Source organism: Pleurodeles waltl, chromosome 8 (assembly GCF_031143425.1).
Source record: "Pleurodeles waltl isolate 20211129_DDA chromosome 8, aPleWal1.hap1.20221129, whole genome shotgun sequence".
NCBI classification, from domain to species: domain Eukaryota; kingdom Metazoa; phylum Chordata; class Amphibia; order Caudata; family Salamandridae; genus Pleurodeles; species Pleurodeles waltl.
In genome coordinates this window covers 487,261,302-487,280,082 of record NC_090447.1, presented here as the reverse complement: position 1 = coordinate 487,280,082, position 18,781 = coordinate 487,261,302, and positions in this window count along the sequence as shown.

Here is an 18,781-nt window from a genome sequence, read left to right as displayed (position 1 = left end):
GCCATTATGGTGCTGAGGAGTTCGTGCATGACAGACTCCCAGACCATATACTCTTATGGCTACCCTGCACTTACAATGTCTAAGGTTTTGCTTAGACACTGTAGGGGCATAGTGCTCATGCACTTATGCCCTCACCTTTGGTATAGTGCACCCCCCTGCCTTAGGGCTGTAAGGCCTGCTAGAGGGGTGACTTATCTATACTGCATAGGCAGTGTGAGGTTGGCATGGCACCCTGAGGGGAGTGTCATGTCAACTTACTCGTTTTGTCCTCACCAGCACACACAAGCTGGCAAGCAGTGTGTCTGTGCTGAGTGAGGGGTCCTCAGGGTGGCATAAGATATGCTACAGCCCTTAGAGACCTTCCCTGGCATCAGGGCCCTTGGTACCAGGGGTACCATTTACAAGGGACTTACCTGGATGCCAGGGTGTGCCAATTGTGGAAACAAAAGTACAAGTTAGGGAAAGAACACTGGTGCTGGGGCCTGGTTAGCAGGCCTCAGCACACTTTCAAATCAAAACTTAGCATCAGCAAAGGCAAAAAGTCAGGGGGTAACCATGCCAAGGAGGCATTTCCTTACAATGATGCATGATGCAAATCTCCAGCCATCTAGGATAAAGATTTATCAATGCCAGGATGTAAAACTGTCCCGTTTTGCAGATTACTGGACCCACAATGTCTAGGGCTACTTGTTGCCAAGCTCTTATCGGCATCTCCCTTAAAACCATGGGTTGAACTGTGGTTTTGCAAATCTTATTACTAGCAATACCTTCCAAGCAATCCCTCCCTGCTCTCTCTACCTCCACATCCATGCGCAGCCACCAGAAGTATAACCTGATCCATTGTTTAGTTTTTGGGATCCCTTGGTGTCCTTGGCAACCAAACTGATTATCTTATCTCACAATCTCACAGGTGGAACCAACTTAGTTCCCCTCCAAAGTAGAACCCCCTTGACTGAGAGTTCATAACAAACATTCCATAATTTCCGGACTTCCTTGACAATGTTTTTCTTTTCATACTGCCCACTCAAAGTGTGCTTAACAACATCTTGCAACACAACATTTTTAGCCAACAAATCTTTCCAAACATTTTCACTGATTGCACCCTCCATGGCCTAGCCCACCCTAAAATCCTCCACGTCTCAAGGATCCTCCATCATGCTATCCTCATCTTCAGACTGGGTAAACTGGGTTGAGACTAGATTAAACAAACAGTCATTCCATTTCCAGGAATATAATCAACTCTGAAATCATAATCATGCAGAGCAACCACCCACTTACAGATACCTGAGTGTTAGACTTGGCATCCTTGGTGTGGTCTCCTCTGTCTTTTTTGCCTCTGCTTCCCATGTTTTGACTCTGTGCTGGACTCTGTTTTTGCTGTGTTTGGTACTCTGGGCACTCTACCACTGCTGACCAGTGCTAAAGTGCAAGTGTTCCCTGTGTAACATGCATGTGTAATTGGCTTTTCCATGATTGGCACATTTGATTTACCAGTAAGTGCCCTGTAAAGTGCACTAGAGGTGCCCAGGGCCTGTTAAGAAAATACTACTAGTGGGCCTGCAGCACTGGTTGTGCCTCCAACGTGAGTAAGCATGGCTCAGATTTGCCATTGCAGTTTCTGTATGTGCTGTTCTAAACTGCCAATTCGACATGGCATGTGTACACACTTGCCAGGCCCAAACCTTCCCTTTTTACACATGTAAGGCACCCCTGAGGTAGGCCCTTGGTAGCCCCATGGGCACGGTGCAGTGTATGTTAAAGGTGGGACATGTACTGATGTGTTTTACATGTCCTAATAGTGAAATACTGCCAAATTTGGTTTTCACTGTTGCAATGCCTATCTCTCTCATAGGTCAATTCTGCGAAGACCCAAAGTGCTAACCTCCTCTGACTACATCCTACTTGGTGACCTTAACCTCTACCCGTCTTCTCAGCAGGGAAAAACATCACGATCTCTCACACCTCCACTTTACCATCACAAAGAAAACTGCATGCCACTTTGTCCCCGGCAGATGCTGGGGCAAAGTTACAAGTCACCAACACTCTCAGCTACTCCCCCCAACCGGACGCAGCAGAGGCTAATGAAGCTGCAGTCACCATGCACCACCAGAACAGCAGAGCCCCTAAAAAAGCAAACATTCAAAACACATCTGCACCAGCGCTCACTAGAGCAAAGAGCTCTTCACGATCGTCAAAGAATTTACGAACCCCGGGACAGACACCTCATTCATCCCTCCCTCCTAAGACCTCTGTGACAACCTCGCCACCGTGTTCCACTGAAAAATCCAGGACATTTACAAAGGCTTCAAGAACCAAAACCCTCCCGCACTACTCACAAATACTACTATGGACCCAGCACCACACCAGATCCTGAACTCCTGGACCCCCATCACCAGAGAGGACATCCAAAGAGTCATGAACTCCATCCACTCTGGAGCACCATCAGATCCAGGCCCTCATCACTTCTTCAACCTGGCCAGCCCACCATAGCACCTGAGCTCTGCCGAACCATCAACTGATCCTTTGAGATTGCCACCTTCCCTTAAGATTGGAAGCCGTCCGAGATCAACCCACTAATCAACAAACCCAACGCCGACCCAAGGGAGCTACAGACCCATCTCTTTGCTCCCTTTCCCAGCCAAAGTAACGGAAAAGTCTGTCAACCAGCAACTCACTGAATTCCTCGAGACATACCAAATCATAGACCTTTCCCAATCTGGATTTAGGAGCAACCACTGCACTGAAAAAGCACTGCTAGAAGCCATCAATGATATACGTGCCATACTAGACCAGGGAGGCATGGCCACACCCATCCTCCTCAATCTCTCCGCTACATTCAACACTGTTACCCACCCCACCCTCTGCGCCAGGCTCCACAATGCTGGCACCTGAGATAAAGCACTGGAATGGATCAGGTCCTTCCTCACCAAAAGAACACAGAGTGTCAGACTACTGTGGTTCACATCAGAACCCAAAGATACATGCTACGGAGTACCCCAAGGATCATCACTCAGCCCAACGCTTTTCATTATCTACATGACCCCGCTAGCCAAGATCACCAAACCATCTCCTATGCCGACGATACCCAACTGATCCTCTCCCTGTCCGACGACCCTATGACAGCCAAGAGAAGTTTCCACAATGGGATGAGAGCAGTTGCTGTCTGGAGGGAATCCAGCTGCCTTAAAGTCAAGTCAGACAAGATGGAGATCCTCGTAACTGGCTCCATCCCTTCTGCCTGGAATGACTCCTGGTGGCCCACCGCACTGGGAAATGACCCGCCCCAACAGACCACGCACGTAATCTAGGCATCATCCTGGACTCCTCACTATTCATGAACTGCCAAGTCAACTCCGTCTCTTCGTCATGCTTCCACACCCTCCGAATCCTTCGAAAGATCTTCAAGAAGATCTCTTCCAACACAAGGAAGACAGTCACCCACAGTTACTCTGAGCTTCTCACAATTGGCTCTTAGAATTTGAAGGGAACTGAGGATCCTGCAGTGTCCAGGGGAAATTCTAAATACACAGTAGAATCCACTAACTGAATTTCTCCACAATATTATCCCTATGATGGAAGAAAGGTAGCTGGTGGATACTATTCCACACTTAGCATTTCTTGCAGAAATTAGAGGAATTTCACTTTGGTCCAGACTCAAGAAGGGGCTCTAAAACTGTGAGCAATGAGAATTACTTGATAATAATCTCTATTTTACTTTAATGTCATGATCAAGGAAGCGTGTGTCATTGTAGGTGGGCCACAAAATGAAAACCCACGTTAAAGAACCAATTAAGGTCAATGTGTTTGAAAAAAGTCATAACTATTTTTAAGAATAGGCCTGACACAGGTATGAAGTAACTCATTGGCACTGAAAACGTTAGATATCACACCTCTCTCGTATGATACATGTTGTGAAATGTAGTTTGCCAACTGTAGAGTAATAAGCAGATTCAAAACGTGTATTAATCTATTCATAGAAAATGCTCACTCATCCATGGCAAAAACATGCTGCATTGATTGAATTCAAACTTCATAACAAATAACCGTTTAACTATCGCTTCTTTCATTTGGTGAGCAAGTCCAAGGTGTTTCACAGAAAATTACAGTTCAGAGGGAAAGAGTTCTCTTTACTATCCAATAAATTATTTGCTCAATTGTTGTCAAACTTCTTCAAAACAACCATCGGGGGCTACCAGGGTGCAGCACAAGGATTCATCCTTATAGAAAGCTTGCAAATAAATGCCTCAGTACACAGTTTGCAAATCACTCTGACAATTGCCCTGAAAATGTGTTGCTTCAATGACATCGGTCATTGAGAGCATCACTGCATTTACATTACTTTCTCCTTTCATGTTTCTCTTTCTTACTTTCTTACTTTCCCATTCTCTTTCTTTTACTTTCTTTCTTTTTTTCTCTCATCTTTCTTGCTTTCTCTCATCTTCATTCCTTGTATTCCTCTCCTTTGTTCCTTTTTCACTTTTTTTCTTCCTTCACTTCTTTCTTTCTTTCCTGCATTTTTCTTTCCTTTCTGTCACTTCCCTTCTCCTTGTTCTCCTCTTTCTGTCCTCTCCAACTTGTTTTCATTCACTTTCTCCTTAATTCCATCCTTTATCTTTGTCTCCTGTTCTTCTCTTGTCCCCTTCTCCTGTTTGGTCCTCCTTTCCATTTTTTTCTCTGCTTCATTCCTTCTTACCTTGCATTCTACTTGTCTCTCAGGGTATGTTCTTCCCTTTCTCCTGTGTTTGGCTATAATCTGTCTAGGGGGACAAAGACAGGGACAGGAGTGGTTTCAGGTTCCTCTGTGTGTGCTACAGGCACAGCCCTTTGAATTGTAATCTAGGCAGGGCGCACCTTTTGTGAGGAATACGACTTCCTTTACACCCAGGCTCCTTTTATCCCCATGTTTACAAGGAATACACAACATACCTCAGGAGAAGCACATTTGGTTTGGGCAGAAAAATGCCTACGTTCTGAAAGTGGTATTTTCAGAATAGTAACTTAAAATCCTGCTATAACATTAAAGAGGATGAGTGGAATAAGCATTTCTTTATCTGTGCCCAAACTTAAGTTAACACTCATTAAGTGTCATAAGGTAAAGCAGTGGTAGTCTGTGGGAGAAATATCCTTTCCACAGTGAAAAATGACTTTAGGAGTTTTTCACTGTCAGGAGATGTAAAGCTTAAACATACGTCCTGCTCTTTAAATACCAGTCACCCTGCCCTATGGCTCTTCATGGCCTACATTAGGAGTGATTTGTATGTATTCAAAAGGGAGGTTTAGGCCTCCTGTCAAAAGTGTTATTTTGCCAGGCCAAAGTGGCAATTTAAAAGTGGCACACCTGAGACATGTCTTACTGTGCTTTCTTAGTGGGTGGCACAATGGGTGTTGCAGTTTACTAGTAGCATTTAATTTACAGGCCCTAGGAGCATGTAGTGCCATTTACTAGGGACTTATAAGTAATTTAAATGTGCCAAGTGGGTGTAGGCCAATTTTTCCAGGTTTAAGGGAAGGAATACAAGCACTTTATCACCGGTTAGCGGGGTAAAGTGCAAAGGTTCCTAATGCCAACAAAACTGTTTTCAGAAAAGTAAAGGGTGAAGGCAAAAAGGATCAGGGGAATACCATGCCAAGGATTTCAGGTATAACAATATGTCTGGTATCAATGTGTGACAAACAGATTTTCTGTGTTTGAAGTAACTCTCTGAGAACCTTTTATACCACATCAAGGCCCCTATTTATACTTTTTTAGTGCTGCATTCGCACCGCTTTTTGACGCAGAAGTGGCACAAACTTACAAAATACAATTGTATTTTGAAAGTTTGCACCGTTTTTGCATCAAAAAGCGGCATAAATGCGGCGCAAAAATAGTATAACTACGGGCCCAAGTTTGACCAGAATGGGCAAAGGGAACTGTGCTTTTGTTCTACACTGGATGTTCCCTTTCAATTAACTATATATCCTTGTGATAATAATTCGAATTCAGCAACATGACTTCCACAATACACGTGTACTCTCATTACTAGGTCTAATCTCGGGGGTATTTAATTCATATGCTCTGGTAAGAGCATACTAGAGTCGAACTCACCAGATGCAGAAAGACTGCTTTTTATTAAACTGTGATAGTTGTGACCTGTCCGCCCCTCCACACATCAGGTGATGAAGATCTTTACCTTTAAACTCTGCTAGGAAGAACATCCAAGAATAAACACATCCTACAAATATTTTGTCTTAAATGTATCCCTCAAAGTATATTTTATAGTTTCCACAATGTACCAAATTACTTCAAGATGTTATGCATTAACATACTCTTGCCCAATCAATGGCATTTTTATTCAGCATGCACTGTTATGTTATACAAACAGCATAGGGGCATATTTAAGGCACCCCTAGTGCCACTGGAGCATCACTTTTAGTGACGCTCAGGTGGCGCTATGCACTGAACCATATTTACAAGGTGGCGTTAAGCCACTTTTTGTAGTTTAACACCACCTTGTAAATACGGCCCCTTCACACGCAGCACTTTGCGTGGAAGGGGCGTGCAATGGGTGTTGCTGTGGGCGTGCCACAGAAACACCCATTGCATTTTGATGCTGCCCCAGATTTATGAGTTTTCATGAACCTGAGGCAGCGGCAAAATCTAATGCCATCCCAGAGGGGGCTTTAGCATGGCGTAACAATGAGAAAATCTTTAATTTCTCCTCATTTTTTGCTCTTTCTATTTGTGCTGCATTCTTCAGCATGCATAGAAAGAGCAAATCGCCATTTAGGATTGTTTTTGTGCAAGAAGGTGTAACTTCCTACACAAAAATAATCTTCTCCTCAACGCAGCCATCCTTGCACAGTGGTGCTAGGGTTGCTGCATTGGCGCATGGCAACAAATACAGCACCGGCGGACACACAGGGGGGTGCTGTTTTCTTTTAAATAATCAGAAACGACCCCACCTCTCTTCTTTTATACACCACTCATCCAATAACATAATGACTTAATTGAATGTCATAATCTATTTTTTGTTCACAGAACAACAGCCCACACAGCTAAACTTAGCATCACTCACCAATCCATTACTTTTGTTCTGAAATTATGTTGTTCTTCCAATACAGTGGATTTAGCTGAGATTTCATTGAGTTAAGTGACCTCCATCTCTGTTGAGGATTAAGCTAGAGACCCTAGTAAGTAGATGCGAACAAATTACAATAATATTATTTTCTAGTGGGCCCATATTTTATGTTGATAAACCTCACATAATGTTTTGCAACGTTGTTGTGGATTAAGCATGATTAATTTTATTGACTCAACACATCTATTCCTCTAATTATTTCCTAAAAGTAGATTCTCTAAATGAAGGTACCTGGGTTGCCATTTTCAGTTTTATGGAGAGATGTAGCTCAAATCACATTTTCATAACTGAGATATCCAAACCAGACACTTATCAAACCTGGGCAATTATTTACTAATCCAAGTTGCCATATTTCTTCATGGATGCAGCCATTAGACCGAATACCATTTTTATTGTGCAACAGATCTTCTTTCCTCAGGGTCCAAACATAGGCCCTGAATAATACGTTGAACCGGATTTAGGGACAGTAAAGCAAGTCACATATTTTTTTTACCAGCGTTCGTGCAGCACAAGGGCTCCTCCAGCATATGATGTGTGTGTCATGGGTCACAAGAATAGGTATGTATCTAGTAATTCTCCTTTCGGTGAGGTCACCCTACACTTGCCATAATTCTACTCAAGGCTTTAAACCTAACTTTGTTTTAAACAAGATAGATGTCTGAATTTGTAAGGACAGCTTGACAGGTCACATGGCCTAAAGATGACACAGCAGTGGTCTATCATTCACCCTAGAGTGGATAGGCTCTGTTGTTAGTGGGCCAATCTATTCTCTCTTTTGAAAATAGTCAGCTTTTCCATGCTACCCTTTTTTGTAGTTCCAGCAAGTTTAGCTATGATTGATCTGGCCTGGTAGAAATATTGCATATCGATCTTAAACATTCTAGATGCATGATAATTATTCAACCACTTAATGTGACAATATTTCTTCCCTATCCTATTAATGTATTTAAATTGTTGATTCAGTTTATCTTCATAGCTGAGATTAATAATTTCTGACTGATTACTTGAAACCCAGGGCAGCCATGCCAAGAACCACTATTAAGGGTTAGTGGGTCATCCTGGACCATATGTGTTGATAAATTAGGGAAACCATGGAGTCATGTATAGTGCTGTAATTGAGCTAATATGGCTTAGAGGGAGGCTGTGGGTAGTGAGAATGCTCCACACAAACTGACACCACACTCTGTTGAAATAGTTCTCAGTGTCAATGAAGGAAGAGGCTGGTTGTAGCTTTCCGGGAGATTAAAATCCATTATGAAGTTGAATACTTGATCATGCAGATTCTTAGTGATAAATTCCTCTCCTATCAGCCTACACAGTGGGTGATTGATTTTTAGATAAAATTATAGCAAAAATGTGATAACCCACATTTACTACTGAGATCAACTGGTATAACCCAAATTGCATGTATGCAGCTTGTCCTTTTACAGTTCATTCCACCCCCACATTTCATCCCATGTCTTTACCACATCAAATTCCTATACAAAAAACCTACCACAGCACTGGATATCACAGAAACCTTCCACAACACACCACATTCATGACTGTACAAACGTCCGCCACACTGCAGACTATTATGTTATTATTTTGCTTAGTGTCATGTTCATTGATTAGCCTTGTTCCCATTTCTTTTATCTAACTTTGAATTCCCACAATATCCACAGAAAAAGGTCTGTGGGTGCTTATTGTGCGGCTGATGCCAGTTGTCGTTTCCTTTTTTGCTGTATGCACTGGTGGAAGCCAACCTCTCCAGTGCTGTCAGAAGCTCATTTAAATGCTCCTGTAGCTCGACCATGCTATTAGTGTGAAAAAACAGTGCCAAAGTCATCCCGTCTGTGCCTATCAATGGCAGGATTATGCATTCACCAAAGCCATGACTCCCATTCGCCCAATGACTGCTGGTTTTTCAACTTGTGTATTTTCATCTAGAGCCAATATGCTATACATTAACATCTATGATGAATCCCGAGTGGTCACCAATCATATTTTCACCACCCTGGCTACTGAGGCTAATGAAAAGCCATCCTGCACTTTTATAGACTTTAAATTCCCTCATAATATTATATTGTGGCTCCCTAAACATGCTATCCATATATAGAGGATATGATTATTGACCTCGATGAAGGCATCCCACGGGTGGACCATGGTACTTCCACGCATCCACACATGGCTGTTGGCACAGTTCCAGATTTATCAAGACTAGTAAATCTGGGAATGCTTCGAAGTGCTATGCCTTCCACAGGTGAGGCGCTACAAGGAGAAATGTGTTTATTTTGCCTCGTTGTTTCCTCTTCCTACTTAAGCTGCTTTTTACAGCACAAATAGAAAAAGGAAAATGCCTCTCGGGATTGTAATTGTGCAGGTGTCCCTTCCTGCACAAAAACAAAACTAGCTGTAATGCAGGACAGAGAAGGAATGCACCACAGCCACATATTAGTAATGATGGCACATCCCTTCTCTCTCCATTTGACTCAGTGCAGCAACTTATCTTGCTGCATTGCGTTGTGTCAAATGTTGACAAATCTGGCCCTAAATGCCTTTTATTCATCTAACTCACTACTAAGCAAAGTTTTCTGAAGACAGCCTCTACATTTACAGTCCCACAAAGCAAGCTACATCTCCTCCTACACCAGTGAACCTGGAAATCACATGCTAGTGAAATGCTTCTGACAGGTGACTCAACTGTTAAGTGTGAGATTAACTGACTGGTCCTGCATGGTGCCAAAGATGAATATAAATGCCTCAAGGGACGATTTTGTTCAGTAAATGAATACAATGTAGTTCAAATCTAAACAGATTACTCCAAAACCCACGATTAAAACAACACTAAATTATAATCAAATAAATATTTCACAATGAAAACACTAAACACCCGAATAAATTCCCCAAAATACATATTTAACATTCTCAATGACAACAATTATCACTCTCATGGGTAAACACACCCAATCCAGTAGGTGAATACTGAGAAAGGTTCACCATGATCTCACTAATACCGTAAACGTTATTAAAATGATTAACCAAAATCAACCAAAAAGAGATCAGCCATTGTTCAAATTATAAACTGTCTAAAATCACTTGAAACATGTATAGATTTAATTACTCATATAACCTATGTAATCCATCCTTTCTAAGGTTAAATAGGGTCTTCGCTGATACTTGTAGATCTAATCATTGAACAAATTAATTCTCTGCAACCATGCATCCAGGTACAACAAATGTAGTCATGGATTTCTATCCTTGTTAAAAAAAATCCTAAATCAGATTTAAAACCAGTATTCTTCTGCCAGTATCCATTTTGAGTGAAATACTCTAAACATCAGCACTAGTGAGATACAAATCACATTTGAGTCTGCAGATCATGCACTCAGTCAGAAGGGAAATTGAAGCCATCCTCCTAGGTACAAGAAGAGAGCTTCTTTCACCAGTGGATAAAGAAGAAACCAGTGGGCCATGATGCCAGACAGTGTTTAATACCACGTCTTTTAGATCGACCCTGCAGGCAGCGCGCATGCACTGTGACTTGGTGGCCTATTTTGTATAAAAATAAAAATAAACTTCTAAAAGTGGCTTTTTGCTCACCCATTACTTATCATTTGTTGGCATCATCATTCTTCTTTGCTGCCTTCTAATTCGGCAGCATGAACGAGGCATCACTTCGTTCATCACTTCTTTTTCTTACTGTGGTACATACACCAAGTACATATTGATGTATCTTAATTAGTGTCCATCCGCTGCTCATGCTGTATTTGAGGTACTATTTCTTTTTTTGCAGCAGTTTCATAATGTATTGGAGCTCATTTAATAAGCACCAGTTACATTGCACTCACATTCATTTTTGAGGCAAAAGGAGATTTAGTCATTTGCCCAGAATCACAGGTTGTGAGGAAGTGTCAAGACTCAAACTTGGGGTCATATTTAGGAGCCCCTAGTGCCATATTAGCACTGCCATAGCATCATTTTTTTAAGCTAAGGCGGTGCTAAAGTAGCTTTTTCCCTGTGCTATATTTAAAAAGTGGTGCAATGCATGCATTGCGCCACTTTGTAAACCCTTGCGCCACATTATGCCTGCGACAGGCATAATGTATGCAAGAATGGCGTTCTGGCACTAGGAAAGTTAACAGATTGTACTGACCATTTTTGGTGTCATTTTTAATGTCTGCTCAGAGCAGGTGTTAAAATGACGCTCCCATAGGAACCCATGGGCCTCCTTGCGCTTTGCAACAGTAGCATCAACATTTTTGATGCTAGTGCAGCACAGTGCCACAATAGCGTCCAAAAGTTTGAAGCTATTGTGCTAACGACGGCCATAGTGCGCCATATTATAAATGCAGCGCAACCATGGTGTCATTAGGTGCCAGTAGGGGGGGGGCAGAAAAAGTGGCGCATCAGCTCTGATGCACCACTTGTACTTTAATATTGGCCTTGGTTCCTCAGTTCGGAAGTCAGCAGCACTGGCCATAGTGCCACATCTTTCTTCTCACACACACCCACTCCTTTTCCACTTTGTTCCAAGCAATTCATCCGGAAGAAGAAGAGGCAGGAATATACATACATAAAGGTAAAAGAGCTTCTAATTATTTCTCTTCTGACGTTTTTCTTTAAGTGGTACAGAGCTACTTCCTTTCTTTTATCCGCTAAAGGCCTAGGAAGTAATCAAGTCGTTGACGCCCAGCATTACAACAAGCCAGTCTATCTTGAAGCACTGCCTTGTCACAAAGCTTGCTTGCACTTTTGGAAGCCTTCTAGGGGACTGATTACAAATTGGGCCGTTAATTTCATACTGTGCATAAACCCCCTTTTATGCACTGGACTGAATTATGAGTTTGGTTTTATTTAATGCTTCCGATAATTCTTTAAATTCTAGCAGGTCAAATCTGCCGAAATTTAACAGGGGAAAACACAGGGTATTTACCATTTCATGCAGAATGTGGTGCGTCAAATGCCAAAATCTACATGTTATTCCCCTGAAACTCAAAGTAGGTGTTATTTATTGCATCTGATAAATAACATCCCCAAAGGTACCTTTGTTTATCTGTGGCGATTAATAATGCCTCAGCTTGTAATAAGACCCTATGGGGGTTATTCTAACTTTGGAGGAGGTGTTAATCCGTCCCAAAAGTGACGGAAATGTGACGGATTTACCACCAGCCGTATTACGAGTCCATTATATCCTATGGAACTCGTAATACGGCTGGTGGTATATCCGTCACTTTACCGTCACTTTTGGGACGGATTAACACTCCTCCAAAGTTAGAATAACCCCCTATATGTCTTCCCTAACCTTACAGTCACCCTGATGGGCTTTATTGCTCTAACATAGTTCCAATGTCTTAAGACGAAAAATTACAATATTCCTTCACAAATCCAAATTTATGTTTGGAACTAAAAATGATCACTCCCAAAGAACATCACGTTCTGCATGTACTCATTAAACCATTAGTCTCTTTCTTAGAAGAAAGAAGGCACTGCAATTTTACTTCTTAAAGTGACAATGTTTGCATTATTTTAAACAGCCATGATGTACTTAACCTTGGATTTCAAGGAAATGTCCGTGCAAGACTGTAAAAAAATAGCAAAGCTGCTATTTTAGGACTAAGGTCAAATACATAGATGTAGGCTGGCTCACTCAATGTAGGATAATATTGAAGACCACATTTGCCCTCAGCAAAAGTACTGAACGCCATTAACAATGACAAGTATAATGCTAAAATGCACACATACATCGTACTCGATAGATGAGCTGGTTTAAGACACATTGTAAATCAAATACAAATACAATTGGCAAATATATCCTAGTAAAAGAGTCTAAGATTGATCAGATTCTGCCACATAAAAATAAGGTGTTCACATATCACTACACACAAATACAATTCCCATAAACCACAGTTAACAGTTCTTAGCGCGTATGACCTTAATAAGTAAACTTACAAGGGGACGCGAACAGGTCGATGAACCTTTTGACTAGCAATTATGAAGTTCTTACCATAGATCCAGTACATAATCAATAATCAATACACATTAATCAATAATCATTAGTAATCATTTTAATCAATAATTATTGGAGTCAGTAATTGTCACGCACCATGACCTTTCAGTCATGAATAACCACACCTTTAGTAAAAGTTTAGAATGTTTATTTCCCTATATTAACAATACTAAGGTAATGTAGATTAATCTCAAAATCAAAGGAAACACATACAGAAACAACACTGGCTGTCCAAAATGGCGGAAGAAATGTAGGCTAATCAAAGCTTGAACGACAACACATTCTAAGGTTATGGTGCAAATCAGTAGCGAAGTCAACTGCGTCTATGACGTACGTGAAGTTTGGCTGAGAAATTCATCAAGCATTAGTCCCTTTTATCATAATTCATTAGTGAGAATCCTTAACTAACATCAGATTAGCATCAGCATGTTGGGCGTCATGCAAAACAATTTAGTAACACCAATTTAAAAAAAAAACATCTAACTATGGCTCTATCAAAGCAGTGCAGTTGGTACCTAGAAAGAAAAAGCAAATATGCATAATAATCACAATTTGGATATACCTATCCTCAGGGTGGATCAGCAAAGCAGAATCAGTCTTCATCCTCAGGACATCAGTCGATCAGCAAGGCATCAGGATTCAGCATCAGAGTTCGGGAAGGGCAAAGTCTTTAAGCATTAAAGTTAAGCACGTCTCTTGTCAGGACGCAATATGGGCAATGGTCAGAATGACTGCAAGGGCAGAATGTCTCAGAATGTCTGTCTTCTCTCTGTGTACTCTTGTTAAGTCAAAACTGTTAAAATAACCCACCAAATCCCTATTGGTCAGTTAATTTCAATGTTCACACTCTGTCCAATAAAACTAAAATCCCAAATCTATGAATGCTAATATTACTCTCTTCACATGTCGTTGATTGGTTTGTCTTGATGTCCTCACCATCTGGCATTTCGGGTAACAATAATGTTGCAGCTTCTACTCTAGTCAGTATCTTCCTTTTTCTTGTCCTGGGAAAGTCAGTCTCACACACATTACATATAAAATGTTGCATTAGCAGGAACATCATCTCCTAGCAGTCGGTTCACATGAAAAGCTTCCGATTTGAGCACATTTAAACAATAAAATAGAGAGTCACAGTTTAACTTTCTTGGTCAGCTATTTTTTTAAATGCTAAGAAATACAGTTTTTGCATGAGGCCTGGCAACTAGGCCAAGACATTCGCTAAGTTAAGGCCTACAATTAACAAAGCTAAATATTAATTCATAACCCCTGATATATTACTGCATTAGTCTAACCTAAATTCAACATTTCATATTATTAAACCATTGATTAGTACATTTCGTTAACATTGGTGGCCATTCTTCGTAATCTCATTTCCAAATATGTGCATTATTTTTCTATGTTATTATATTTTCTACATAAGCGTATTATTCAAAATACATAAACATTCATTAATAATTTTTATTAAAACACCTGCGTTAGCAATGTGAATACAAGTTAATGGTACTGTGCATAAACGTAGCATTTGCACATCGTTGTACAGATCTACTATACACAAAGGCATAACCAGCAACAAAGAAAAATAAAGCATCCATTGAGTAAATGATGTTGCAGTTCACCACAAAACCCCGGCTGACATCATCAAACAAAGCAACCTTCTAGAATACTTGTTGGTGGTGATGGTTAGAGATGCAGAACTGGGTATAGAGAACTGCATTTTTTTTCCCTACACTTGATAAGCCTTTTAAACCTGGGCATGACAACACTAACAATATAAACCTGCAGATAACATTTCAAACAAATACCAAGACCATAGAAATGTTCTTTAACTATTTAAAACAACAGTGGCTCCAAACCTTGGTAGATAACTATGCTGTAATTTAGCACTGTCAATGCTCACTTTCTTTGATACCCCCTAGGACTCCCACTAATGAAGGTTACATGTAAATAATTAGGAAATATCTGGCTTTTCTATTAAGACACTTGCCTCTGGTGGTCCAGAGCCCTTCTGTTCTGCTTTGTCACTTTGCTGTCTTGTTTCTGTTTCAGACATCTTTAGCTCACTTACATTTTTTGTGGTACTATTTCCATTTGAGAATTGTTGAACAAATTATTTGCTCTATGAAAAAATATTTTCTGAATCAATATTTTTGTGCATATTTTCATCTTCAAAACTCACATACTTGCACCAAGGGCTTGCAACATGTTTCCTTTGATGAATGTCTGGCACTATAACTTATTCATTTTCTTTAATAATCCAGATATATTTATTAGTCCTCTTTCACCCTCTTCATTCTCCCAGTGTAGACATCGTCTGCCTCTTGATTGTCTTTATCTTTCTGAGGGTCTGACCTCCAAAACAAGACACAATAGAACTGGGCAGGCAGCACAAAGTATGCATAATCAATACAGAAAAACAACATTAAAACAACACTGTGTAGATGATTAGAGCAGTATCAACTTCCAAACAAACATTTGTTTATTAGTGATTTGTAAGACATTATGGGGGTAATTATGACCCCGGCGGTCGGAGTTAATGTGGCAGTAGTACCACCAACAGGCTGGCGGTACTTACCGCTACAGCCAACCCGCCAATGTACCACTCCGACCGTCATGGCGGTAGCAGCTGCCATTGTGCTGCCAGCGGTATTATGTCCCTGCCTACTGCCATGGTTTTAGTGGCATTCGTAACGCCACGAAAACCATGATGGTATGCCCTATCAGTGACAGCAGAATACTGCCAGGATATATTATTTGTCATAATACAACTGGCGGCGGTCTACTGACGTGGCGCTGCTGGTGGTAGCAGTGCCACCTTACCGGCATCCGCCAGTATGGCAACAGACGGATTTCTGCCCTTCTTGTGGCAGAGATCTGGCTGTGGTCATATTATGACGGACGGATGGTCACCGCGGTGACGGTCTTTTGTTGGCCCTCGCTGCGGCGGTTTTTATTGCAAATGTCTAAATGACAGCCTATATGCCACAAGGGTCAGTTTCAAAGTGCCATGAATATAAAGGAGGGGAGCAGGAAGTCAATAACACTGTCCAAATAATAATATGGATTACGTTTTTTTGTACAATATTTGTTTCTAACAATGTATTTAATAATGTTTCACTCAATATTTAATTAAATATTTTTTGCTGGCTAATACAGTTTTGCTGTAAAATATACATAGCATACAATTTACTCTCTTACAATCTTAAGCTTTCAAAGAAACCATTTTTTTCAATGTATGTTCTCCCACACATTTTTTCATATTTGTTTACTGATAGCTATTTTATATCATCTGCAGTTTCCTTCATGCAATAAAAAAACATGAGATTACAGTTTTGGTTGTTTACTAACAACGTTTCAGCAGTATTACTTTATATGCTAAAACAATACAAATTTTTTTCTATTTCCATTGAATATTTGAGCATTAATCTAGGTTTAGAAACTGCCCTAAGTTTTGCTCTGACAGAATAAGCTTTAAAAAGAAATTTGGAAACATTAAATGCAGATGCAACATTCACCAGTTGCAAACACAGAACATCATAATTCAGAACCTATCTATGCATTTACCTACTCTCCCGCTTGCTGAACAGTCCATGAAGTTATAGTGCAACCGATATACATTCCTCAAAAGTCTGTCACTTCACCTGAAAAAAAAACATTTCAAATTTTCTCTTGAAGATTTTTACTTATGTTTGGGGCTTGGGCAAGGCCGCATGGAGTCGGCTGCCTGAACCCTGAGCTCTGGCATCCAAGGACTGCAGAAAAATTCATCCTGCCCCCCTCAGGAGCATAATACATACAGCCCTTGGGCGTGGGGACCACCAAGACCATTTCCCACAGTGTGTAGCTGCTGAAAATTGTAGAGGCGGTGCTGATCTGGGGGAAACAAGATGGGGGCCAGCCCCACACTGGTGAGAAGCTGTGCCACAGTGTGTAACTTCTGGTGGTGTGGACCCTTGGCAGTGTGATGAACTGCAGTTATGAGCCATGAAGCAAGCAGTGAGAAGGGGCAAGGCTAGTGTGAAGCAGAAGTATGGTGGCCAGGATCTGTCAGGACCCAGGCTGTGGAATCACAGAAGAGCAAAAGTCACTGAGGGTGATGGGACCCCCCACCCATGTGAAGGATGCAATGCTGAGTATTGGCCGAGTGGACAGATTCCCCCACTACAATGTGAGGAGCAGTGAGCCCACCAATGCTATCACATGAAGGAGCCTCGTGGACATGGTGCAATTGGCAGTGCTGAGAAGAGAAGTGAGGCATAGGCCTGTTATAGATAGGCAGGGGAGGCCTAGGGAGCACCCCAGGAAGTGCGCCATCAGTCGGTAAATTCATGGTTAAGATCCCAAAATTAGTCATGAATCTGGATGGACTTCAGACTCCCGAATGATGACATAGCTTACTGTAAATAGGTGCTTGTGCGCGGGGCATTGCTGGCACACTCAGCTATAAAAATGAGCACCTAGACTACCTAGGATCCCAGCCCATGGGTTTGTGAGACAAGCTATGATGCGATCCAAACCCCATGGGGGACACAACACTGACTGGAGGCAGCCTCATACTGTGAAAGCATGCGATTGGTGGGACTTACTTTGGGGTCTACGCCCCCATCTAAAAGGCACCCAGGATTGATCAGCTGATGGAGCAGGGTGTGGCAATGGTGCGACCAAAACCCACCAGATCCTCTTGTGCAGAAACAATGGTTCGGGGTGGGGACCGGAAAGGAGAACTCACACCAAAGGTAACGAGGTTGGATTAGCAGCTCATACAGCGAATATACTGATGGCTACCTCGGATAGCAAAATGGCCCTGGGACTGAAGATAGACATGGTGGCTCAGGACCACCATTTCCATTGGAGGGCTGATCAGGGGAAATTTAAAAACAGGATGATGGAAGCAGGGTGCATCCTCAACCAGATCGACCACACGACCACTGAGCATGCCAATAGGGTGAGTACACTGGAGGGAACAGTGGCCCATTTGGCAGAGAATTCAAACACCACTGAATGATGATCACGCTGCAATAATATCCGCATAGTGAGCCTCCTGCAGAAGGTGGAGGGTCCCAGCATGGAACTGTTCTTAGAGGATATCCTTTACAGTGCTGAAAGGCAAAACCTCCAAATGTTCATGGTTGAATGAGCTCAGAGAGTCCCTGAGAGGCCACCATTACTGGGGCTCTTCCGTTGGTCATGGTGGCTGAACCCCTTAACTTCTGTGATTGAGATGCAACCCTAAACAAAGCCATGATGTGAGGACCATAAAACATTGAGGGTGGTACTGTGAATATTTACCCGGATTATACAGCCACTGTGCAGCATAGGTGAGAGACCTTTCTCTGGGTGAAACAGCACTTACAGACACTAAGGGCCTGATTTAGTTCTCGACGGATGGATCACTCTGTCACAAATGTGACGGATATCCCATCCTCTGCATTACAATCTCCATAGGATATAATGAGATCGTAATACAGCTGATGGGATATCCGTCATGTTTACAATGGAGTATTCCCCTCTGCCAATATCTAAATCAGACCCTAAATCTTCATTACATCTTGTTGTCACCAGCAAAGCTTCGGATTATAGATTAAGGGGTAACACATTTCTTTTCAGTGGCAGAGCATGTATGGGATTGACTGGAGGCTCGATGGCACTCAAGACCAGGATCTAGAGAGGAAAGCTG